Source organism: Crocuta crocuta, unplaced genomic scaffold (genome assembly GCF_008692635.1).
Source record: "Crocuta crocuta isolate KB4526 unplaced genomic scaffold, BGI_CrCroc_1.0 scaffold333, whole genome shotgun sequence".
In the NCBI taxonomy this organism is placed as follows: Eukaryota; Metazoa; Chordata; class Mammalia; order Carnivora; family Hyaenidae; genus Crocuta; species Crocuta crocuta.
Window position 1 is genome coordinate 3,547,214 of NW_027532856.1, and position 25,848 is coordinate 3,573,061.

Here is a 25,848-nt window from a genome sequence, read left to right on the forward strand (position 1 = left end):
AAACTTGTACAAGACCAGACATTTTAGTTTTTAAAACAATCAGTGTAAGCATAAATATATTTTCAAAGAGGCTAAACTAAACACTTGCTTATAATTTAGGAATTCTGAGGAGTCAGATGATTTTGTCCAAAAATTAACTATAGTATGGGGCACCTGGGTGGCTCAGTCAGCTGAGTGTCCAACTTCAGCTCAGGTCATGATCTCACAGTTCATAAGTTCAAGCCTGTGTCAGGGTCCACACTAACAGTGTGGAGCCTGCTTGGAATTCTCTCTCTCCCTCTCTCTCTCTGTCCCTAACCCCCCCTCATGCTCTCTCTTTCTCTTTCTCTCTCTCAAATCAATAAGCATTAAAAAATTAACTACAGTAATAAAAATAAAAATTTTAATTCAGCAAATAATAATTTGCTTACTCTGTGACAGACACTGCCAGATATTTCAGGGAATGTAATGTAATGCTGAGCATATATAGACTTTGCTTTCAAAGTATATACCATATTACATGGATATGAGATGCATGATAAATAGCAATAATACCAGGCAAAGTGTGGAGCTAATATAAGATTAGAAATAACTTTGCACTGAAGAAGGAAGAAATATCTTCAGCTTCTGCTAAGTTGATTAATTTAAAAAATTTTAATGTGTATTTATTTTTTGAGGGAGAGAGACACAGAGTGTGAGTGGGGGAGGACCAGAGAGAGATGGAGACATAGAATCCGAAGCAGGCTCCAGGCTCGGAGCTGTTAGCACAGAGCCCAACACGGGGCTCGAATCCACAGTGAGATCATGAACTGAGCCAAGTCAGATGCTTAACCGACTGGTAACCCAGGTGCCCCTAAGTTGATTAATTTTAAAAACACAACCTGGGGCACCTAGGTGGCTCAGTTGGTTAAACGCCAGCTTCGGCTCAGGTCATGATCTCATGGTTCATGAGTTCCAGCCCCATGTCAAGATCTGTGCTGACAGCTCAGAGCCTGGAGCCTGCTTCGGATTCTGTCTCCCCCTCTTTCTCTCTATGCCCCTCCCCCACTCACACTGTGGTCCTCTCTGTCTCTCAAAAATAAACATTAAACACACACACACACACACACACACACAACCAGCCACCAAGGGGAATTTAGGAGACGTTCAGGCTTAAATGGTTTTGATATGAAAAAGAAATGCAAAAAGTTTTCTCCTTCCCTTGCTCTATTTATTTATTCTCAGTTCAAAGCTCATCTAATAAATAACCTATGCGTATGTATTGTTGGGTGCTAGTCCTTAGACTTTTACTTGAATACCTCTCTGACTTCATTCACGTCTCTGCTTAGATTTCCCTCACAGGGACACAGAGAGGCCTTTCCTGATCATGTTACCTAAAAAAGTATTTTATCACTCTCTAAAAACCCTTTGTTTTTCTTCATCATTTATTGCCATCTGACTTTATGTTAAGTATTTCTCTTTTTTTTTTTTTTTTTTTTGAGAAAAAGAAAGAGAGAGAAAATATTAAGCAGGCTCAATGCTCAGCACAGAGCCCAAAGCAGGGCTCCATCCCCAGACCCTGGGATCATGACCTGAGCCAAAATCAAGAATCAGACTCTTAACTGACTGAGCCACCCAGACGGCCCTGTTAAATATTTCCTATTTGTTTATCATTTGTCTCCTCCAGTAATATTTAGGCTCCTTGGGGAGGGTCCATATGTTTTGTTCACTGTTATGTCTCCAGCACCTAGGTTGGTGCTTCATATTCTTTGTTCAATGAATGAATGAATGAATTTTAGACAGGTCTTTCTGACTACAATATATCCTCTCCATGTCTTTTAGTCTTCATTTGAAATTCTACCAATTTTTCACTTTATGGTTACTTGACTTTTTCTAGATATTAATATTTTAACATGTTTGAAGTAGAAACATACTTTTTTTTTTTTTGCAATAAGGCACACGAGAAAAAAACTGAACTCAGAAGTATGTCTATGCTTTGTACAATTTTTCTGAAACTGAATTGTGACAACTCTTCTTTATGTTTTAGCCTGGGTTTTCTAGAAAACAAAACCTAAGACAAAGCTTAGAGAGCTCATGTTTATTGTGTATTGGAGGTGTGGAGGGAGGGGAGATGAATATAATTTCAGAATAAGGAAGAAAGAGTCACAGCTTCTTGAAGGGACACAAACAGTTGCTTGGTCATATGAGATATCTCTGGAGAGGCTGTATGGATTTTAGAACAATCTATTGGAAGGCAGGGAATAAGGGCAAAAAAATTCCTCTCCCATGCATTTCTTAGTTGTGCTACCTAGCTTCTACAAAAAGGCCCTGGGAAAGCCAGAGACTGCATGGGTCCTGCGTGGTGGACCAGGCTCCTGAAACTGCTGTGGTGGCCCCTAGTCCTCATGGCCAGTAATTTGTCTCAACCCCTACCCATGGTTATAAAGCCCTTAACTCTGCTATCATTTTTTAATGTGTGTCTGGCAAGGAAGTAAGACAAGTAGCCAAGGCCTGGGGACGGGCGGAGCCAAGCAGAGCAGTGATGGCACAAACTCCCAGAAATTATTCAGGGCAATTATTTCTAGCAACCAAGGCTCCAGCCTCATGTGTGATACATAGCTATATCTAGCCTCTCTCCAAGTGCTCGCTCCTTGGTGTTATTCCCAGTCTAAATTCCCTAATTCTGCACCTCATTTCTTCACCTGTCTACATCCTCTTCCAAAGTAGTGGGTTGTTATGTTTGGGGTTTTTTTAACTTTGAGAATTTTGTTCAGCAATTTGAAATGAAGAATTACTTTAACCCCTATGCATGATATAGTTAATCTTGAATGTTACTTATTTTTTAGATTGGGAATCATTAATTCTATCAACAGATATTTATGAAAGCATCTACTATGTGTACTACTCTGTTCTAAGCACTAGGACAATCGATAGTGAATAAAACAGTCAAAAATGACTGCATCATGCGGCGTACATTTTAGTGAGGGGAAAGGAAACAGACAATAAATCATGGGAACAAATAAAATATTTATTATGTTGGATGATAAATGTTATAGAAAAATAAAGAAGGGAGGTTTTCTTTTTAATTTAGTGATCTTTTGCATAGACAACTATGGACCTTCAGGGAAAAAGAGAAAGAAGTGAATAAAGCATTTAGGGAACAAAGAGTTCTGGGGTTGGAACTCTGGGTTAGGCCCATAGACAGAGTAAAGAAATAGCCTGGGGGTTGTAGATCATCATGGCTTCTCTGTGCAAGAAGAAATTTTTTTCTGTAACTTTTTGATGTATCATTTTAATTTAATTTAATTTTTAAGTTTATTATTTTTTTTAGAAAGATAGAGAGCGAGTGGGGGGAGGGACTGAGAGAGAGGGAGAATACCAAGCTGGCTTCATGCTCAGTGCAGAGCCCTATGAAGGGCTTGATCCCACAGTGAGATCATGACCTGAGCCAAAATTAAGAGTCGGCACTTAACCAACCGAGCCACCCAGGCACTTCTAATTTTGTGGTTTTTAATGTTTATTTATTTTTTAGAGAGAGACAGAGTGAAAGCAGAGGAGTGGCAGAGAGAGAAGGAGACACAGAATCTTAAGTGGGCTCCAGGCTCTAAGCTATCAGCACAGAGCCTGACATGGGGCTCAAACTCACAGACCAGGAGGTCATGACCTGAGCCAAAGTTGGAAGCTTCACCAAATGAACCACCCAGGTGCCTCTAATTTTTTAATTGAAGTGTAGCTGACATATAATATTATGTTAGTTTCTAGTGTATAACAGTGACTTGACAAATTCTATATAGTATGCAATGCTGTACCATGATAAGTATAGTTACATCTATGACCATATAAAGGTATTACAATATTATTGCTTTTATTCATATGCTATAATTTTCATCCCTTGACTTATTTATTTCACACCTGGAAGTTTGTACATCTTAATTCCCTTCACCTATTATACCCACCATTCTTCCTTTTTGCAACCACAAGGCACAATTTCTTAAAATAACCTTCTCCACACGGATTATAAGCAGGACCCGTTGCACAGAGCATTGTATCCATGGGAGACAAAATTGCTATTAACTCAGCTTTGCTTCACAAACAGATTACATGAAGTACAGACAACACGGAGCTGGCCATTCCATCTATAGAACTGAGAAACAGCTCCCCATAACTCCCAATTACTCTTCATGCCTATAAGAAGTATGCAAGCTACAGAACTGAATAAGATGCAGAGAAGCAACATTTTATTCTCTAAGGATATGTCAGTACATGCTACACAGTTTTATGTTCCTTCTCTCTGTCAGACACAAATACTAGAAAGTGAGCCCTCATCTCCAAGTACGGTACCTGATACGTCCTTAACCAGGGAAGGAACTTGGAAAAACTATGAAAGGATCCAGCCAAGAGAGCTTGGGGAAGAATTCCCATGTGGTATATTATGTTGAAATTAAATTAAGTGGAGATGAGACTTTTCAGAGAATCAGACAGCAGATGTCAGTTATTGATGACTGGTTTGATAATAAAAATGAGGATCTCAGGGACACTGAAATCAGTGGCTTAGTCAGTTAAGTGTCTGACTTCCACTTAGGTCATGATCCCACAGCTTGTGAGTTCAAACCCTATGTCAGGCCCTGTGCTAAGAGCTTAGACCCTGGAGCCTGCTTCAGATTTTGTCTCCCTCTCTCTCTGCCCCTGCCCCACTCTTCTGTCTCTCTCTCTCTCTCTCTCTCTCTCAAAAATAAACATTAAAAAAATTATAAAGTGAACTTTATAAGCCTTTGTCCTTCTGTCTCCATCTCCTTTCTTTTCCCTGATCTCTTTTTAAAAGCCTTGTTTATAAAGACATGTAGCCCTTACAACTGTAGGTCACAACCCCTAAAATGCACATATCTAAGTGTTTTCCAAGGTCTTTGCCTCCACTTTTACTGATCCAACAGATAGTCTCCACAAGCCTCTAGGCACTCAGTGAGGTCATTTCAGGCTAATATGATTCCCTTGAATGTTATTTTGTTCTAAATAAAATAACTGAGAAAATGTACCATAATATGAGTTTTTGTAACTTAAATGGAAGGTGATCCCTCCTCTTTGAGAGATGCTTTTTTAAAATCTTGCCTTGGGATGCCTGGGTGGCTCAGTCGGTTCAGAGTCCAACTTTGGCTCAGGTCATGATCTCGCGGTTCGTGGGTTCAAGCCCTGCGTTGGGCTCTGTGCTGACAGCTAGCTCAGAGCCTGGAGCCTGTTTCAGATTCTGTGTCTCCCTCTCTCTCTGACCCTCCCCTGTTCACGCTCTCTCTCTCTCTCTCTCTCTCTCTCTCTCTCTCTCAGAAGTAAATAAAAAACATTTAAAAAAATAAAATAAAATCTTGCCTTATATGTCCTCACATACACCACCTGCCTATTACGGGTACTGTAAGAACTAGGAATGCAATGGTAAAAAGTACGTAAGCCCTGCTGTCATGGAGCTTATATTCTAGAAGGGGAGGCAACTGGAATAAAACATTAGAAGTGCAGGGGAGTAAGGATTTATGACTAAATGCAATGTAGTACCCTAGACTGGATCCTAAAACAGAAAAAGGACATTAGTGGAAAAATTAGTGAAATCCAAATAAATAGTGTAGGTAATAATAGCATATCTATGTTCAGTTTTAGTTTTGACAAATGTGTCACAGTTATGAACATGTTAACATTAGGGAAAATTGGGCAAAGGATATATGGGAAGGTCTTCTGAAAATATAAAATTATCCCAAAATAAAAATTATACTAAAAAAAAGGAAGAAGAGAAAAAGAAGAGCAAGGTGATTTGGGAGCACTCAACCTAATTTGAGGGTCAAGGAAAGCTTTCAAAGAAAGTAATATTTAAGCGGAGAACTGAAGGACAAATAGAAGTTAACCAGACAAGAATATGGGAATATATCCACAATAGTATGTATGTTGAATGTTTAAAGGGCCAGAAGCAAGAAAAAGCATGATAAATTCTAGAAACTGAATATAATTCAGTATGGCTAGAAATTAGAATAGAGTGGGGCTGGTGAGAAGGAAGAGAATATATAAGATAAAGCTACACCAGGGACGCCTGGGTGGCTTAGTCGGTTAAGCGTCCGACTTTCGCTTAGGTCATGATCTCGCGGTTCGTGGGTTCGAGCCCCACGTCGGGCGCTGTTCTGACTGCCAGCTCAGAGCCTAGAGCCTGTTTCAGTCTGTGACTCCCTCTCTCTCTGACCCTCCCCTGCTCACGCTGTCTCTCTCTCTCCTAGAAATAAATAAAACATTAAAAAAAAAAAAGAGTGAAAAAAAAAAGATAAAGCTACACTGGTAGGACACAAAGGGATTAAAAACCATGTTGAGGGCGCACCTGGGTGGTTCAGTCAGTTAAGCATCCAACTTCAGCTCAGGTCATGATCTCACGGTTTGTGTGTTAAGCCCCATGTCAGGCTCTGTGCTGACAGCTCAGACCCTTGAACCTGCTTCGGATTCTGTGTCTCCTTCTCTCTTTTCTCCTTGCTCATCTGTGCTCCATCTCTCTCTCAAAAATAAACATTAAAAAACATTTTTTTAAATGTTGAGAAGTTTGCATCTTGGGCAATCCCAAGAAGAAATAAAAACTACTAGCAAACATATATTTTAAAAGCTTCCTTTATTGGTAGTCAAAGAAATGGAAATTAACTGGATAATATTTTAATTTATTCAATTACAAAATGTTTTTCAATTATAATATTCTCTGATGCTGAGGGTATGAAGAAGGAGTTGCATATACTCTGCTGGATATCTTTCTGGAAAGCTTTTTTGCAATTTAAATACAAAGTTCCAATAATATTCAAATCCCTTTATCCCTTCAGTCTTACTTCTGGGATGTTTTATTAAGGAAATAATTAGAAATACATCTTTAAAATAATATAAAAAGACATCCTCATCGTAACAGTATAAAACTTTTTACAATCTAGGTGCCAGAATAGAAACATAGGGGTGCCTGGGTGGCTCAGTCAGTTAAGTGTCCGACTTCAGCTCAGGTCATGATCTCACAGCTCATGAGTTCAAGTCCCGTGACAGCTCAGAGGTTGGAGCCTGCTGCAGATTCTGTGTCTTCTTTGCTCTCTGCCCTTCCTCTGCCCGTGCTCTGTCTCTCTTGTCTCTCAAAAATAAACATCAAAAAATAGAAACACAATTAAATACATGATTGTTTCCATACGATGAAATATTATCCAAGTATTAAAAACATTTAAAAAGAATTTTGGAGTTTCAATGACATAGATTATAAATATATATGTATATAATCCATATATGTGTGCACAAGAATATCCGAAGACAGAACTGGCTACTTAATTTGCAGGACCCAGTGCAAAATGAAAATGCAAGACCTCTTGTCCAAAAATTATTAATAATTCTGAGTGGCTCAGTCGGTTGAATGTCTGACTCTTGATTTAGGCTCAGGACCTTGTTCTGTAAAGAACTTGTTTGTGTGACTTGTCATGCATTTCTGCCAGAGCTACACATACACACTCATGGAAGGCTTAATTGGCTTGTGCTCTGTATCTGGCCTCAGGATCAGAACTGGCCCTTCTGTTTCTGACGCCAGGAGGGATTAACTTGCCTCACCTCCTTGAACCAGACTAGGCTGGCCCCCTGGAATGGATCAGAGAGGGAAGAGAAATATGCAGACTTCCAGGCTCCTAAGACTGTGAGATACGATAAGAGAAACAGAGGGAAAAAACAAACAAACAAACCCAGCTTGCTCAGGATGGCACGAAGGCAAACTAAATGACTCACCACAGATCACACGTGGGTAGTGTATATATTGCCCTGTCAGAAACAGCTGGTTGGAAGCCTCACCTGAGGGGAGGATGCTCTGTCCAGGACCCTCAGTTGGGACTCCAACTAGGCTGTTATCCGCGGGGCTTCCCCAGCCAGAAGGTTGGGTGTTGTGAGTTCCCCATTTGACGTATTAACTCTTCTTTGTTCTTCTCTGTACTTCTCTTCCTCTTTATGTTTACTATAATTGTTTAATTCCATATATTACCTTTCCCTTATAATTAATGAAACTTTCCTCCACAAAACAGAAAATCCAGCTATCATAAATTACTATTATTTAGCACATACCTGATCTCATGTTCCTGAAATCGAGCCCCATGTGGGGGCTCTGCAATGACAGCATGGGCTCTGCTTGGGAGTCTCTCTGTCCCCCTTTCTCTCTGCCCCTCCCCCTCTCAAAATAAATGATATTTTAAAATTATTAATAATTCCAAAATAACAGTAGTAAAACCTTAAATCAAATGTAAGGCGCTCTGAATGAGTCCTGCACAAGTGCATGCCCTTGAAACTGGCTAGCCCTATAAAAAAATACTGAAAGAAAATATCCCAAAACATTAATAGTGATTATCTTTGGGTTTTGGGATTACTGATGATATTTTTTTTTCCTGATGATTTTTATTTCATGTCTTTAAATTTTTTTCACAATAAACATATATTGCTTTCTTTAAATCTTCAAACGGATATATTTCATGAAGAAGAAATATTATTCTATAAGAAAGGACTAGGATATAGGTTTTTAAAGGTGAGCAAATAAATTAGTATAAATGTAAATGCACATAAACAACTATTTGCTTCTAAGGCAATTATATTGCTGACTCAGTTGTCAGTTGCTGCATGAAATTACCCCAAAATATAAAGACTTAAGCCAAATAACAAATTTTTGTTCTGACTTGCTCTGCAATTAAGAGCTGGGGACAGATGGCTGTTCTTCTGTTCCCTGTGGTGTCTGATCGGGCTGCAGTGTCCAAAATGGCTTTTTCCTTCATGTGTGGAGGCTCACCTGAGATGGCTTGGACATCTGGGCACTAACTGAGCACCCTTGTTTTTCCTACAACAGAGTTGCCGGACTTCTATACATAGTGACTCAAGCTCTAATCTTCTGTTTGTACCATGCTTTCCCATGCCACATTGGTCAATCTAAACCAACATGGCCAAGCTGAGCTGATGTGACAGTAGATTACACAAGATGATACAAGACTATACCAAAATATATGGCTTATGAGGGTCACTAATTGCCTACCTGTAGAGTTAAAATTAGATTTATGGTAACAATAATATATGTTATTAACATATTAACAATAATAATAATAATTATTAACATATATTAACAATAATAATACATATTATTATTGTTAGTATTAATGGATAGTATATGAAAATAGTCATAAATTGAGTTTTATGTCATATATGTATACTTTCAAGGGTTTCCAACATTTTATATAATGCCTCACTTGAGATATACAATATATTTTGAATCTATTGACTTGTCCCTTATTCATTCATTCATTTACATTTTCTAGGTGAAAGGGATTCAGAGTACACTTACTGTGACGAGCACTGAGTAATGTATAGAATTGTCGAATCACTATATTGTACACCTGAAACTAATATAGCATTGTATGCTAATAAGGCTTGAATTAAAATTGTTTTAAATTATGCAGTTATCTAATAGTAATTAAAACAATTTTTTAACTGAGTATAATTGACATGCAATGTTACATTAATTTCAGGTCTACAACATGGTGATTCAACTTCTTTATACATTACGCTATATTCACCACAAACACATATTGCTTTTATAAACAGTGAGAAAACAGTATGATTCTTTAACACACTTGCCCTGCCCCTCCCTCCCACCAAAAGACCTGAAAGGCAATCTACAGTGAATTGTTTTCTATTTTGCTTTTAGGCTGTTTTAAAGATCCATTTTGGGCCACTGGGAATAACAGATACTTTTTTTTAAGTTTCTACACTACATTTTTAAGTCACTGTAGAAAACAGAGCAGGATATAAAAATGAAATCAGTTGTTAAGTCAAAAAAGCAAGCCAAGCTGAATCACAAATAACACATTTCCATCTATTTTTGTCCCATATAGAATGAAGTATTTGGTTGGACATTGAACATTTGCTTGAATTGTGCAATGCTGAAATTTTCTTCAGTGTCCTTAGACCTACATTCATATAATTAACAGCCCACACTAGCAAAGGAAGGAAGGCCTGCAGGAAGCCTATTGCATCTTGAGCACTTGCTCATTCAAAGAACGATTCAGCCGTACATTTTTTTTCATCGAAAGGGGCTGCATCTGGAAGACAATAAAAGACGCCTTAAGTGAGAGAGCATGAGGGGATTAAAAATCATACAGAGGGTATTCACAATGCATTCTTTTAGAATTTATACAGAGAAGGCTTAACAAGTTGAGCTGTTAGTGACAAACTACCATTTTGGCACTAACGAAGCACACCAGCCAAGGCAAATCACTTCATCCTTTTAGTGCCCCAATTGACACTCTACCTAGGTACAAAGGATTGTCCCTGCAGCCTTCATATTTTGGCATATTCTGTACTGCACTGCAGACTCAAATAATTGTCTCCCTTGTGCAATTTCAAGCAGAAGGAATATGAAGAAAGAAAAATGATTGGATCCCTTTTTCTCTCTCATCTTCTATTAATGGTGTATCATGAGAAAAGCCTTTCTTTAGAGCACCAACTAAGGAGGGGGGATCCAAACTGAGGAAGCCAGAAGAAGACCACATGTTCCATTTAGGAAGGGGAAGAGACCTAAAGAGGAAGATCTTAGGGGAGAAAGAGGAAAAGGAGAAATGAGAGTATCAAAGACAGGGAGGGAAGTTGAATAGATTTGAGACAGAGAAAAGAGAAATATGTGATACTGATGTTTGAGTATCTTCAAGGAAAGAAAAATGTTCAAGAAAATATTTATAAGATGCTGCTGGGGCACCTGGGTGGCTTGGTTTGGTTAGGTGTCCAACTTCAGCTCAGGTCAAGATCTCACTCTGAGTTCACGCCCCACTTCGGGCCCCTCCTGTGTGAGCAGCTCAGAGTCTGGAGCCTGCTTTGGATTCTGTGTCTCCCTCTCTCTCTGCCCCTCCCCTGCTGGTGCTCTGGCTCTCTCTCTCTTTAAAAATTTTGTAAATAAACATTAAAAATTTTTTTTAAAAAAACAAGATGCTGTTATAGCAGTGTATTATAACCCTTGAAAGCTTCTCTGTTTCTCTTGAAAGCTTCAGTAAAAAATGATTACTCACCAATATTTTTGCAGTAAGATTTCTGTTGTTTGGGTGAGATGACATTTGACAGTGGCCTCTGGGGAGTCAGAGAGGACCAAGGAATGTCAGGTACATTCATGCTGCAGGTTAAAGACAGCAAAGGGGACTCCTTTCTTCATGTTTATTTTATACAAGTGTAGTGGACGAAAAAGTTTTCCTTGACCTCTTACGGTCCCTGGCTGCATCTGAAATTTAAACTGGCAACAAGACAGAGTAACAGGAAAAAAGCATACAAAATCACTTAATGTAAGTTTTAGGTGACACGGGAGCCTTCATATAATAATGAAGATCCAAAGAAACAGTTAGACCTAAGTACATTTATTCTAGGCTTTATGAAGAGTGTTTATTCCTTTTCGTTGTGAAACAAGGGGCTGAGATGGAGATCAAAGTGCCAATTCTACGTTAAATCTAACTGCCAAGAAAAACTTCTCTGAGGAGCTAATATTTAAGTTAAGGAAATCATATTTGAAATCTAAAAGAAGACAAAAAGCTAGTCAAGTGACATGTCAGGGAAAAGCATTTTATCGAGGGGAAGAGCTTATATGATGGTCTTTAGAAAGGAAAGTGGCTTTAAAGATGGCATTACAATAGTACCTGTTGTCTATGGGGATACATTCCAAACCCTCAGTGGAGGCCTGAAACCACAGACAGTACTGAACCCTACATATACTGTATTTTTTCTTGTATATACATACATATGGTAAAGTTTAATTTATAAATGAGGCACAGTAAAAGATTAACAATAATAGCTAATAATAAAATAGAACAATTATAACAATGTACTGTAATAAAAGTTATGTGAATGTGGTCTCTCCCAAAGTATCTTTTGTTTTGTTTTGTTTTGTTTTGTTTTGTTTGAGTGCGAGAGGTGTGAGCAGAGGAGGACAGAGGGAGAAAGAGCAAGAATCTCAAGCAGGTTTGAGCCCAACACAGGGCTCGAACCCACAACCCTAGGATCACGATCTGAGCCGAAACCAAGGGTCAGCCACTCAACTGACTGAGCCATCCAGGTGCCCCTCAAAATGTCTTACTGTACTATACTCACCCTTCTTCTCATGATAATGTGAGATGATAACATGCTTACATGATGAGGCCAAGTGAGGTGAATGATGTAGGCACTGTGATGTGATGTTACACTACTATGGACCTTCTGGTTATCTGTCAGAAGGAGGATCATCTGTTTCTGGGCCTCAATTGACGGTGGGTAACTGGACCTGTGGAAAGCATAACTGTGGATAAGAGCAGACTATTGCACCTGAGGAAGGGGTCATAGAGGTTGGAATTCAATTCAGAAAGTTGACAGGTGGGCTCTGATTGGTCCCTTCTGAGCCATAAACCAACCTCTGTCAGAAAGGTACTGTGAATAATATGGGAGGCACTAGGGTGAGGTGCTAAGAAGACAGGAAGGGAGATAAAATCCAGGAAGCAGGGTGACTCTTTCACATTCCATAAAAGAAAGACTTGTAGAAATTGATTTCCTGAGGGTTCTGTGAGGGTACCATCTTCTTCTATACCATCAGGTAAGATTGACTTGTGATTAGTGACATCAGGACAAGCCATTTGAAACAGGAGCAGTGCACTGAAAAAAGGGATCCAGAGTCATACCATGAACTATGGGTGATATGCTCTGCTGATGACAGGTTTTATAAGACAGGCCATGATCCTATGCACTGCTGACTGAGGAAATGTCCTTCATGCAGATCCCCACTGTCTCTAGAGTTGAGTTGGAAGACCTACATAAGAGGGGACCTGGGAGGGAGACCTTAATTTAGCCTCAAGCTAAAGCCACTTTACCTTAACACACTTTACAAGGAAACCCTCCCTAGATCTGCTTTCAAATGGATTAGAACTTGAAGGGGAAGATAAGGGAGAGATCAGCCCCCAGATCTCCAGCAGGTGGATCTTGGTTAGATATGTAAATATCTTGAAATAGAGTTCTATTAGTTCAGACTATTAATTATAAGGACAAAATTCCACTCAAACCAGCTTGAGGAGAAAAAAAAAGGGTTATTGGCTCACATACTGGAAAAAAACAGAAGTATGTGTGAAATCAAAAGTTTCTGCCTCTCATTTCTCATCTCTATTTGGCTTGGCTTCATTCTCTCACTTCATATCCTCATTCTTGGTGCTTTCACCCTTTTTCCATGTGGTAGGGAATAGCCCAGTGGCTCAAGCCTATGTCACAGCATAACTACACTTTTCTCTCCATACTTGTACACATCAAATTCTAAGGAAGGTCTCTCGTTGGCCATCCTTGGTCAGTCCTAACTTCTAAAGCCAATCACCCTGGAGGGACTCTAATTGGCCAGATCCTGGTCATAGGCCCACCCATGAGGCCAAGGCTATCAGAGTATTATGACTCAAAGTCCTATGAACTAGGAAGGGTTACTTCTCCAACACCAAGGGACAAAACTGACAAAATTCAGAACAGTGAGGAAAGTTAAGAATACATTTTTATGAGAGCAGCACAAAAGGAGTGTAAAAATTACTCCAATCCAGAATGGTCTTCCTCTACCAGCACTCAATTAAATTACTGTTCTCAAAGGGTAACTTTCTCATGAAATAAAACGGAGGGTGGGTATTGAGAAAATGCAGCAGGGCAGGAAATCATCTTGTTCTCCTCAGAGGTATAAAGAAGGGCAAGAAACAGATGTAGGTTCCCACACTGAAGTAAAAAGGCATTGAAAGGGACAGATAGAGCTCTGGTTGCTGGGACTAAGTTTACTTCCAGAAGGTATAGTAAAAGACAGCAAGTTACAATCCAAGAAAGCATGGGCCCAACACAAAGAAGTTGTAAGGTCTCAGATGGTAGATGTTGAATATTTCTCCAAGTAGATTTCCAAATACTGAGAGTCACCCGTCAGGTATTCAGGCTGAGATTATAGTGCATACCTTCAGTCCTTAGTATGATAAGAATAGGGACTTGATAAAAACAAGGCAGGGCCTCCAGGTCTAGAGAGAGTGTAGTTCCCAGCAGGTTTCTAAGTACACAAAGGTGTACTTACAAGCACAGATTACCTGAAAGTCTGGTCTTGGAAACAATTCAGAAACCCATTGTTGGAGCATGAGGTTAGAGCTGGTCTAAGCAGTGGTTGTAACTTCTGTGTCAACTTCCTGGGTGATTGGCAGGAATGCCTTTCAGAAGCTGAGATTTATTTTAGGGGCCAGGTTTATTTAGGGAGAGGGAAGATATAGAAGTGGGAAGTCAGGTAGGTTTTGACAGGTACAAGGAAAGATTATTTACTATGCGAACTTAATTGAGTGTGTTTTGATCAGATCAAGTTTCAGAGCTGTATCAAAGTCCTACAAGGGAGATATTTTTTAAAGGTAAAGGTGTAGGCTCCACATCTGATTTGAAGTACCCAGGGCTATGAGAATATCATGATCAATAAATATTAGGTACAATGTTGGGGCACATTTGGATAAGAATAATTCGACGTCTTATATTCATCTCTAAGATGTGCCTCTCTGGGTGAAGCTGTATGAATAAAAATGTGGCTTCAGTTTCAGGCTGGAAACTTGGCACCATTTACTTACAAATTAAAAATGCAAACAATACCTCCAGTAATGTAGATAATGCTATGGGTTGAATTTTTTTCCTTATTAAACTCTAGTTAAGCCATCCATCACTTCAAGGGACAATTTTCCCAAATGTGCTCTTCTTAAAACCACTGAATTTTATTTATTCTCTTATATCATGAAGAATTTTGACTCCTAGGGGGAAATCTCATGCATGTGCCCATCTGTTTTTCCTTTTGGGGGTGGGAGAGTTTTCTTCCATCCTTTCCACGTGAAAACTATTGCTTTCCCATTCCACAAGATTCTGGTGGGCCTGTCCGTTACATGGGCTTATGACCTAGGCTGCCCAATCAGAGTACTTAATTCCCCTAAACACACACTTGGTCCAGGAGGGAGCAAGTGACATAATCTAAGTTCTTTCCAAAGATTGATGTAAATCCAGAGGGAGCAAGTGTCTCCCTCTTTTCTCTGGAATTGCTCACTGTGAGAATACAATAAACCTGGGCTATTTGGTGGGTTACCTTTGCTCTTATATGAAGAAAGCCTGCCTGAAAATGAAGCCACACAGAGGAAAACAGAAGCAAGACAGAGAGACACCAAGAGAAAGGTAGGAGAGATCTAATGACAAGATTTGTACTCTAGAACCAGTGATGCCAAAGTAGGCCCATTTGGACTTCCCATTTCTGGGAGCCTATGCATTTTCTTTGTTACTTAAATTAGACTGTGGGGTTTCTGTCACATACAATTGAAAGGCTCCAGACATTTAAAAATCAACAGTTCAACCACACGGAGTCTCAAGGTACTATTGCTAGCCCTGGTCACCACATGAATACTGACCAGAAGTAAGCTTTATTCATTTTTACTTTATTGGAGGAATGTTTGAGATTCAATTTTGTGTTGTGTAATTTTTACTTGTTGCCTCCATTGTCTACTTCTTGGAATTGCATGGTATGGGAGCATATAAAACAGATCGAATAATTAATGGTGTTAGTTTTAATTTAGCACAAGGGAATTAATATCAAGCCACAAAACTTTAGACATGAACTTGCTTTTCTGATCATCTTTTTTTTTTGAAGTTTCTTTATTTATTTTGAGAGAGAGAAGAAGAGAGAGAGAGCACACACCCAGGAGAGGCCCAGAGAGAAAGAGACAGAGAGAATCCCAAGTAGGCTCTGCACTATCATCACAGAGTCTGATGCAGGCCTCGAACTCACAAACCACAAGACCATGACTTAATCTGAAACCAAGAGTCAGATGCTCAATCGACTAAGCTACCCAGGGGCTCCATTTTCTGATCATCTTTGATGACAATGTTTTGAAAGAATTTACATGCTTTCAAGTAAGGACTAATCTTGCATAATATTAAAGTAGATAACTGTCATTGGGCACCAGTGAAGTTTCTTTGTCTCATCAGGTATTGGAAAGAATGTATAAAAATCACATGATGAGGGGCACCTGGGTGGTTCAGTCGGTTAAGTGGTTAAGCAGCCCAACTGGGCTCAGGTCATGATCTCACAGTTTGTGAGTTTGAGCCACATATCTGGCTCTGTGCTGACAGCTCAGAGCCTGGAGCCTGCTTCAATTTTGTGTCTCCCACTTTCTTTGCCCCTCCCCTGCTCACACTCTGTCTCTCTCTCTCTCTCTCAAAAGTATTTAAAATAAAATAAAATAAAATAAATCACATGATGAGAACTTCTAACTGATGTCTAGCATAGTTCCAGCTTTGGTAAGTTCAAAGCTGCTCTGACTCTTTATCCTTTACATAAGTTTTTTTCCTTTTCTTTGGAAGCTTTGTTTCTGGCATCCTAAAGTTTCACAATCATGCATCTTGATGTGGGCTTTCCCCATTCTTGTGATAAGTGGACCTTTTCACTCTGAAAATTGATTTGCTACTATGCTGAGAATTTCCTTGTACTTTGATAATTCTATTTTCTATTTCTTCAATCCCTTACATTAAAAAAATATTTATTGAGGACCTACTATATGTCTGGTTTTGTTCCAGACGGTGAACAAAACAAAGTTCTTGCCCCGGAGGTGTTCAGATTTTAAGGAGAAATTGGACATTCTGCAGTGATTCTATAAGTTTTTTTCCTCTTTCTCCAATTTCCATCTTTTGGATTTTTTTCCTTCTGGAAGATTCCTCAACTTTATCTTTCAAATCATTTATTAAAGTTTTTGTTTCTGCTGTAATATTTTCAATTTCCAAGGGCCCTATTATTTCATGGGTGCACATCTTCCTCTTATCTCTCTGAGAATGTTTTAACAGTTTTTTTTTAATATTTTCTTTTCTTCTTGCTTTACTCTATACCTCTAAATTTCTCTGTCCTGTTTATTTGTTTTGGTGTCTGTTTTTCATGATGAGACCTTTTTCACCTATTCATATTAGTTTCATAATTGAAATTTTAATTTTAATTTCAAAAGCAATGACATGTGGCGATAGCTTAGCTCTGATGGTATGATATTTAACAGATACTTGCCTTTATTTTAGATGGAACTGCATTTTGAACAGAAACCAGTCTCCGTGCATACTTAGATCTTCTAAACAGGAAGGACAATTTGAGGGTTGCATATCTAATGAGTTCAATAGAACATGAAGATAATTAAGATAATTCATGTCAACAGAAAACAGTAATTTAATATATGTTTCTAACTTAGCTAATTCACAGTCTTGACAATCACTCATTTACTATAGCTACACGGAAAAAGTCCAGAGTGAATTCAACCTTCTTCTTGAGAAAAAAAATCGAAAAATTTTACTCAGAACTCATATTTCATTTTATTTATTTATTTATTTATGTTTTTTAAATTTATTCTTGAGAAAGAGAGTGTGAGCAGGAGAGGGGTAGAGAGAGGGAGGCTACAGAGGATCCAAAGCGGGCTCTGTACTATCAGCAGCGAGCCCAGCACAGGGCTCGAATTCACAAACCATGAGATCATGACCCGAGCCGAAGTCACACTCAACTGACAGAGTCACCCAGGTGTCCCAGAACTCATATTTTAAAACTTTATTAGGGTGCCTGGGTGGCTCAGTTGGTTAAGCGTCTGACTTCAGCTCAGGTCATGATCTTGCGATCATGTCTGTGAGTTCGAGCCCCGCATTGGGCTCTGTGCTGACAACCCAGAGCCTGGAGCCTGCTTCCGATTCTGTGTCTCCCTCTCTCACTGCCCCTCCCCCACTCACGCTTTGTCTCTGTCTCTGAAAAATGAATAAACCTTAAAAATTTTTAAATAAAACTTCATTAATTACACAAATAAAATGAAGTGGTTTTATCTATACAGATGACAAGATTATCTTTTCAGCACGAATGAAGACTTATTACAGTCTTTCATTCTAGAAACTAACCTACTAATATGTTCATAGCATTGTCTCACAAAAAGTGGTTAAAATAAGAAGAGATATTTCACTAGATATAATATATATTAAAATGAGGAGCTGTTGCAGAACCCAAAGTGCATCTTTTCATAAATATAGATTTATTCAGGAAGTTTCTCTCTGGAGATTTTTAAATTAAATTAACCTTACTTAACCTTAACCTATTTAACCTTACTTAAATATGTGGAGAATTAAATTTTGATGGTGGTTTAAAATTATTACTATATATTGCATTTATCATTGGAATAATTTTAATAGATTAGAAATCTAGATGGTGTTAATAACAGAAGGTAATATCCACTGGGTGCTCTGTATACGGCAGATACCCTTCTAAGCACTTTATGTTTCTCTCATTTAATCTTTACAACAACTCTGTGAGGTAGGTACCATTATTATCCCAATTGTTTTTTTTCTTCCTTTTTCATTACCATTTATTTATTTTTGAGAGAAAGAGTGTATACAACCTGAGGAGGGGCAGAGGGAGAGGATCCTAATGTCGCAGGCTCTGTGTCCAGCATGGAGTCCACCACAGAGCTCCATCTCACAACCTTGAGATCATGACCCGAGTTGAAATCCAGAGTTGGATGAAGCCCCCAGACACCCCTATCCGCATTATTTAGATAGGAAACTAGTAACTGGTGGAGCTGGGATCAAATTCAGACAGCTGAGCTCCAGAGTCAGCCCTCTCAATGACTAAGTACCTCCCCTTAGGTACAGCCCTAGCACAGCAGAGAGAATTTAAAGAATTAACAGACATTTTCCCTAACTTCCAATGGTATCTATTTGCATTCTTTGGTTCAAGAAACAGAAACTAATTCTGGCAACTCAAGCAGAAGAGAGTTTATTGGAAGTTAATGTGATGAGCTTACAGAACCCATAGAAAGGCTGGAAAAGCAGGCTTGGCTTCAAACTGGAAAAAAGGCAGATCTAGAGGGTCAGAGGCAAGAACTGCAGGGAAAGCTGTGGCACAGGTGGTATGGTCAGGACACCCTCTCAGCTGGGACACACAGACTCCAAATATTCGCAGTCATTTCCTGTGGATTAGGACAGGAATTACAGGAAGGGAGTGTTCAATTGGCCTAGGTTGGCACGGCTTGGGTCAGGAAAGAGGGTGGGAGCATACTTATCGAGGAGATTACATTCTGTAGAGGAGAGATTATTGCTATGAGAGCCAGACTTCTCAAGTTTAATATTAGCTTTACCACTTGCTTAGTAACATTGGAATTTATTAATCTGTCTGTGGCTCAGTTTGCATATTTTCTAAAAAATAGGGAGAAGAGGCACACCTGGGTGGCACAGTCAGTTAAGCATTTGACTTTTGATTTCAGCTCAAGTCATGATCAGGGTCATGAGATGGAGCCCTGAGTCTTGAGATTCTCCCTTTATCTCCTACTGTCCCTTCCCAGTTTGCACACACATGCACACATACTCTCTCTCTCTCAAAAAAAATTTTTTTATTAAAGTAGGGTAAGAATAGTATTAATCTCAGGGTTGTTTACAGAATTAACAAGTTAATACTCATGAAACTCTTTTTAAATTTTTTTAAAATTTTTATTTATCATTGAGAGAAAGAGACAGAGACAGAGCGTGAGTGGGGGGAGGAGCAGAGAGAGGGAGACACAGAATCTGAAGCAGGCTCCAGGCTCTGAGCTGTCAGCACAGAACCCGACGTGGGGCTCAAACTCACAAACCGTGAGATCATGACCTGAGCCGAAGTCACACACTTAACTAGGCTACCCGGGCACCCCAATAATTTCACTTTATTTGAACTCGGAAAGATTTTCATATGGGTACTAATGCTGAGAGAAGTGTTGTAAGCTTCTTGGTGACTAAAAAAATCTAATGCCAGTGGGAACATGAAGATATAAAAAATAAAACTGTCACTGGGGGTCAAATTGTATGGGGTTCTGTGCTAAAAACTAAACTGGTTCCTATGCATTCCTTTGAGCTAACCTGGGAAATGTATTTTCCAGAACTAAAGCTTTGATAAGTTACAAAACCTTCCATTTCAGTTTATTTAGGGAGACATAAAAAAGGATATGCATGACTCTGAAATATTAAATGTAGTTGTAGGAGCTCTAAAAATCTCATTGGTTGAAATTAATTGAGGAGTTCTCCAAACTGAGGGCTGATAGAGGTGGGGGAAAGGAGGAGGGGGGTGATGGGCATGGAGCACTTGTTGGGATGAGCACTGGGTGTTATATGGAAAAAAAAAGAAATACAAAAAGACCAATAATGCTCTATAAGTAATTTTTAGAAATTGAGTTCTCAATTAGTGAAATGTATTCATTAAAAATTTAGGAATTAAAATATTTAATAAAGGAAAACAGTTTATTATTATATAAAGGTCTCATTATATTGGATAAGATAGATCTACTCATAATTAGCAGCATTTCTTACATGCTCCTAATGACAATGTGTAGTTTAAAGAACAAGAAAAATGAACGTATTTATTCTTCTGATCTATTTAAAATATATTTTAAAATTTATTTTATCTACATTAAACATTTTTTTAATGTTTATTTATTTTTGAAGGAGAGAGAGACAGAGCATGAGCAGGGGAGGGGCAGACAGAAAGAGGGAGACCCAGAATCTGAAGTAGGCTCCAGCCTCTGAGCTGTCAGCACAGAGCCCAACAGCCCGACACGGGGCTTGAACTCACAAGCCACAAATCATGATCTGAGAGGAAACCAAGAGTCAGATGTTCAACCGACTAAGCCAGAGCCAACTCTTGTCAGCGCAGAGCCTGCTTGGGATTCTCTCTCTCCATGTCTCTCTGCCCCTCCTGTGCTTTCTCTCTCTCTCTCAAAATAAATAAGAATTAAAAAAAAGAGAGAGAGAGAAGAATGGAATAAAAGAAGCGAAAATATGTGTGTGAACCAAGAAAAGTACATAAAGAGCAAAAAGTGACAAGAAAGGAAGAGATAGAAAACTGACAAAAAGATCAAAGGTATGGTACTTCATTCTGAGGTGTAAGTCAAGGAGAAAATTAAAGGGTTTTTTAAAGTTTCCCTACCAATGGAGAAGTGGACAAAAGAGTTCTATTACTTTAAAGGTACAATTCTTTCCTTTATTATAAAACTATTCCATGTTCATTGCAAATTTTCAGAAGATACAAAAAAATTTTTTTCACCTAAAACCCAGTCATTTCTAAGACATCAATTTGCATAAGAATGTTTTTAAGATTAAGGAGGATGAAGGCAATGAAAGTGGAGTGGTTAAGATGGTCTGCCGGGCAAAAGCCACTGATAATGCAACTGTTGTCAAATAAACGTAGGTTTATAAGCCTGCTGCAGCAAGAGAGAATGCACACTTGAACACCTGGGGTGTCTGGGTTAAGAGCCAGTGGGAGGGGCGCCTGGGTGGCTTAGTCGGTTAAGCGTCCGACTTTCGCTTGGGTCACGATCTCACGGTTCGTGGGTTCGAGCCCCGCGTCGGGCTCTGTGCTGACTGCCAGCTCAGAGCCTGGAGCCTGTTTCAGTCTGTGACTCCCCCTCTCTCTGACCCTCCCCTGCTCATGCTGTCTCTCTCTCTCTCTCTCCTAAAAATAAATAAAAACATTAAAAAAAAAAAAAAGAGCCAGTGGGAGAGGGTCTTGTTAGGATTTGGGCTTACACTGATTGATTTGGGGGGAAGTAAGGGTTTGTTCTAGGTTGTTTTCTGTCAAGACGCAGCGACAATTCCATGACCGGATATCTAAATTTTACCTAGAAGGCTGGAGTCCCTTACATAGCTAGAACAGGGGAGTATTTGCTTATTGTCCTGGCTGTTTAATGTCCCCATGCTGTCCATATTCAGATACGATTGTTACTGTCTTTTTCCCACCATAGTCACAGAAGTGACCTTGTCTAATTACTGTTACCCTGGGAAAATTGTTTATTTTCAGTGGGGGAACACCATAGCCAGCTATGAGCTGCCAGCTAAAAGCTGTCAGGGACTTTTTTTCACTTTCTCAAGCAGTTATTAATCTTGGATTCAGACTTGTGCTCAAGTTTACAAATGGGACTCTATGAAGTCCAAGTGACAAAGTGTGACCAAAAGTATGGAAGAGGAATACCCCCTATTCCTGTACGGTTGCCATGCAGCACTTCCAGAGTTTTCCATCCATTTCCTGATGACCGCATCCTCTCCAGGGCTGGGGTCAAGGGTAAGAGGGAACTGCTGCCCTCCAGTGTCTTCCCAAGTAATTACACCAGTGACTTTGCCCCAACTGATGAGGAGACTTCCTGAAAATTTATAGGAATACCTCAAGAGGAGGAGGGTAGATATGTCTGGGAACAAGAGGCAGGAAAATTTCAGATATTACTGGTTTAAAAATTTCTTTTAATGTTTATTTATTTTTGAGACAGAGAGAGAGAGTGGGTGAGAGAGACAGAGCATGAGTGGGATAGGGGCAGAGAGAGGGAATCACAGAATTGGAAGCAGGCTTCAGGCTCTGAGCTGTCAGCGTAGAGCCCGGAACTCACGAACCACGAAATCATGACCTGAGCCAAAGTCAGACACTTCAATGACTGAGCCACCCAGGAGCCCCCAGATATTACTGTTAATGTGACCCTGTCAGTACTCTCAGCTTGGTGAAACCTGGAGAAATATCAGCTACATGTATTGTAGGTTTTCAATGAGAACATATTTTAATGTCTATTTATTTTTATTTATTTATTTTGAGAGAGAGAGAGTGAGCAGTGGAAGAGGCAGAGAGAAAGGGAGACAGAATCCTAAGCAGGTTCCTTGCTGTCAGCACAGAGCCTGACATGGGGCCTATCCTACAAACTGCGAGATCATGACCTGAGCTGAGATCAAGAGTCAGACGGTTAACTGACTGAGCCACCCAGGCACCCCAGAATATATTTTATAATCACAGAAGGTATATGCTTAAGAATAAGAATTTAGGGGCGCCTGGGTGGCTCAGTCAGTTGGGCGTCCGACTTCGGCTCAGGTCATGATCTCACGGTTTGTGGGTTCGAGCCCCATGTCGGACTCTGTGCTGACAGCTAGCTCAGAGCCTGGAGCCTGTTTAAGATTCTGTCTCTCTCTCTCTCTCTCTCTCTCTGACCCTCCCCTGCTCATTCTGTCTCTCTCTCTCTCAAAAAATAAAAGTTAAAAAAAAAGAATAAGAATTTAAACATTTATGTTGGACTGAGAAAGGACCATGCAACCTAGAAATATGGAATAATTAAAGGTGAGGGAGTTAAAAAACATTTTAATATCAAGAATTATATAATAAAGTTTACATAAATAAGGTTGAAATTTTACTAAAGGTGGAAAGGATATTGAGAAATTGGAATCCTTGTGCATTGCTGGCAGGAATGTAAGATGATATAGCTCTATGGGAAATAGTATGGCAATTTCTCAGAACATTAAATATAGAACTACCATATAATCCAGCAATTTCACATAGGTATAGACAAAAAAGAATCAAAAGTAGTGACTGGAACAGATATTTGTACCTCCACATTCATAGCAGTATTTCTTCATAATAGCTAAAAAGTAGAAACAACAATCAACAAGTGAGTGGATTTGGTATGTCCACACAATGGAATATTGTTCAGCCTTAAAAAGGAAGGAAATTCTGACACATGCTACAACATGGATGAAACTTGAGGGCATTATGCTAAGTGCAATAAGCCAGACACAAAGAAAATATTGTATGATTCTATTTATAAGAGGTACTTGGAATAGGCAAATTCATAGACAGAAAGTATAAAATATGTTACTAATGGGGACTAAGGAGGAATGGAGAATGGAGAGTTATAATTTAATGGGTACAGAGTTTCAGTTTGGGATGGTAAAAAAGCTCTGTAAATATATAGTGGTGATGGTTACACAATACTGTAATATATGTACTGCCACTGAATTATACACTTAAAAATGGTTAAAATGCAGTAGAACTCACCTATGACCCAGCAATAGCACAGCTAGGAATTTACCCAAGGGATACAGGAATGCTGATGCATAGGGGCACATGGACCCCAATATTCATAGCAGCACTCTCAACAATAGCCAAAACATGGAAAGAGCCTGTGTCCATCAACTGACAAATGGTGGACATCAAGAAGATGTGGTTTATCTGTACCATGGAATACTACATGGCAATGAGAAAGAATGAAATCTGGCCATTTGTAGCAACATGGATGGAACTTGAGGGTGTTATGCGGAGCGAAATAAGTCAGGCAGAGAAAGACAGATACCATATGCTTGCACATATAGGTGGATTAGGAGGAACTTAACGGAGGACCATGGGGGAGAAGAAGGGGGGGAAATGGTTGGGGAGAGGGAGGGAGGCAAACCATGAGAGACTCTTGAATGCTAAGAACAAACTGAGGGCTGATGGGGGTGGGGGAGAGGGGAAGGGGGGTTGATGGGCATGGAGGAGAGCACTTGTTGGGATGAGCACTGGGTTTTATATGGAAACCAACTTGACAGTAAACTATTTAAGGAAAAAAATGGTTAAAATGGTAAATTTTACGTCATATATATTTTATCAGTATATAAAATTTATACAAATAAAATAAATTCATTACTTTATCTTTAAAGAAATATGAAATGTTCCATTTTTGTACTTTTTAAAATTGTTTTTTAGACTTTATTGGCTGATCTTTATTACAGAAAAAATATATTTTAAGAGTATATTACATACTTTAAAATAAGGTTATAATTTCATGGCCTTAAGCATAAATTCTTTGGTTATGTCCCATGGCCAGATGAAATCAAATTGAAAGCTCAAGGTTTCCCACCCAACTTTTAGAGAAATAGCATTTTAAGGATTTTCTGCTATGTTTTTATTTACCAGGTACTTCGTGGTATAGAGGGTAAACTTAAAGATACTGTAAATGAGCTGTTTCCAACTAAATTAATAGTTTGGTTTGATTCATGATTACTATATTTAACTTTGATTACAATTAGAGAAAATTAAAGTGAATCTAAATAGAAGTCTACATAAAAGCATATAAAAAATTGGTCCCCAAATAGCCCCAGAGAAAATAATATATTTTGCTGCTCTTGGGATTTGCAGTTTTGGGTTTTTATTTTTAATTTTTTAATGTTTTTTATTTATTTCTGAGAGAAAGAGAGACAGCGTGAGCAGGGGAGGGTCAGAGAGAGAGACACACACAGAATCTGAAACAGGCTCCAGGCTCTGAGCTGGCTGTCAGCACAGAGCCTGACATGGGGCTCGAACCCACGAACCGTGAGATCATGACCTGAGCCGAAGTTGGATGCTTAACCAACTGAGCCACCCAAGCGCCCCTTGAGGTTTGCAGTTTTTGAAACATAAGGAAAAGGGTGTATTACAGCAAGAGAACTTGTGAAGCTGCCCAAAGACCTCAAATCAGAAGATCTGAGTTCAGATTTACTTGGCCTTATGTGAGCCTAACTGTACCCAGCACGGTGCCTGGAGACACGGTAGGTGGGGAGTAAATATGTAATGAATAAGTAGATGATAAATGAATGTCACTTCCTCTCTCTGAACCTCAATTTTCTCATGAAAAAGGAGGCAGTTGGACAAGAAGAGTAGGTCTCAGCTCTGGTTGTACCTTAGAATCACCTGCAGAGCTTTTAAAGCTCCCAGTACTGGCAGCCTTAAAGAGGAATGAATTCTAACATGTGCTACAACATGGATGAAACTTGAAGACATTATGCTAAGAGAGCTAAGTCAGTCACAAAACAAAGAAACAAACAAAAACAAGTGTATGATTCCATTTACATGAAGTACCTAACAGTCAATTGATCAAGACAGAAAGTAGGATGGTGGCTAAAGAGGAGAAGGAGGGAACAGGAAGTTATTTTTTAATAAGTATAGTTACTGTTTGGGAAGATGAAAAATTTCTGGAGGTCGATGGTGATGATGGCTGCATGACATTATGAATGTATTTAAATGCTACTGAACTATACACTTAAAAATGGTTAAGATGATGA

At 39.1% G+C, this 25,848-nt stretch overlaps 1 long non-coding RNA gene across 1 annotated transcript in view; it reads right to left on the minus strand.

Moving 5' to 3' along the window:
* Positions 1–6,569: 6,569 nt before the first annotated feature.
* The window catches only part of LOC144216224 (uncharacterized), an 89,556-nt gene continuing 70,277 nt past the window's right edge, over positions 6,570–25,848 (minus strand). Inside the window, exons 3-7 of the long non-coding RNA XR_013330612.1 lie at positions 17,039–17,132; positions 12,127–12,256; positions 11,022–11,239; positions 9,934–10,061; positions 6,570–7,081 (exon numbers count right to left, since the gene is read on the minus strand). This is a non-coding gene — a long non-coding RNA (uncharacterized LOC144216224). The remainder of the gene's footprint in view (positions 7,082–9,933; positions 10,062–11,021; positions 11,240–12,126; positions 12,257–17,038; positions 17,133–25,848) is intronic.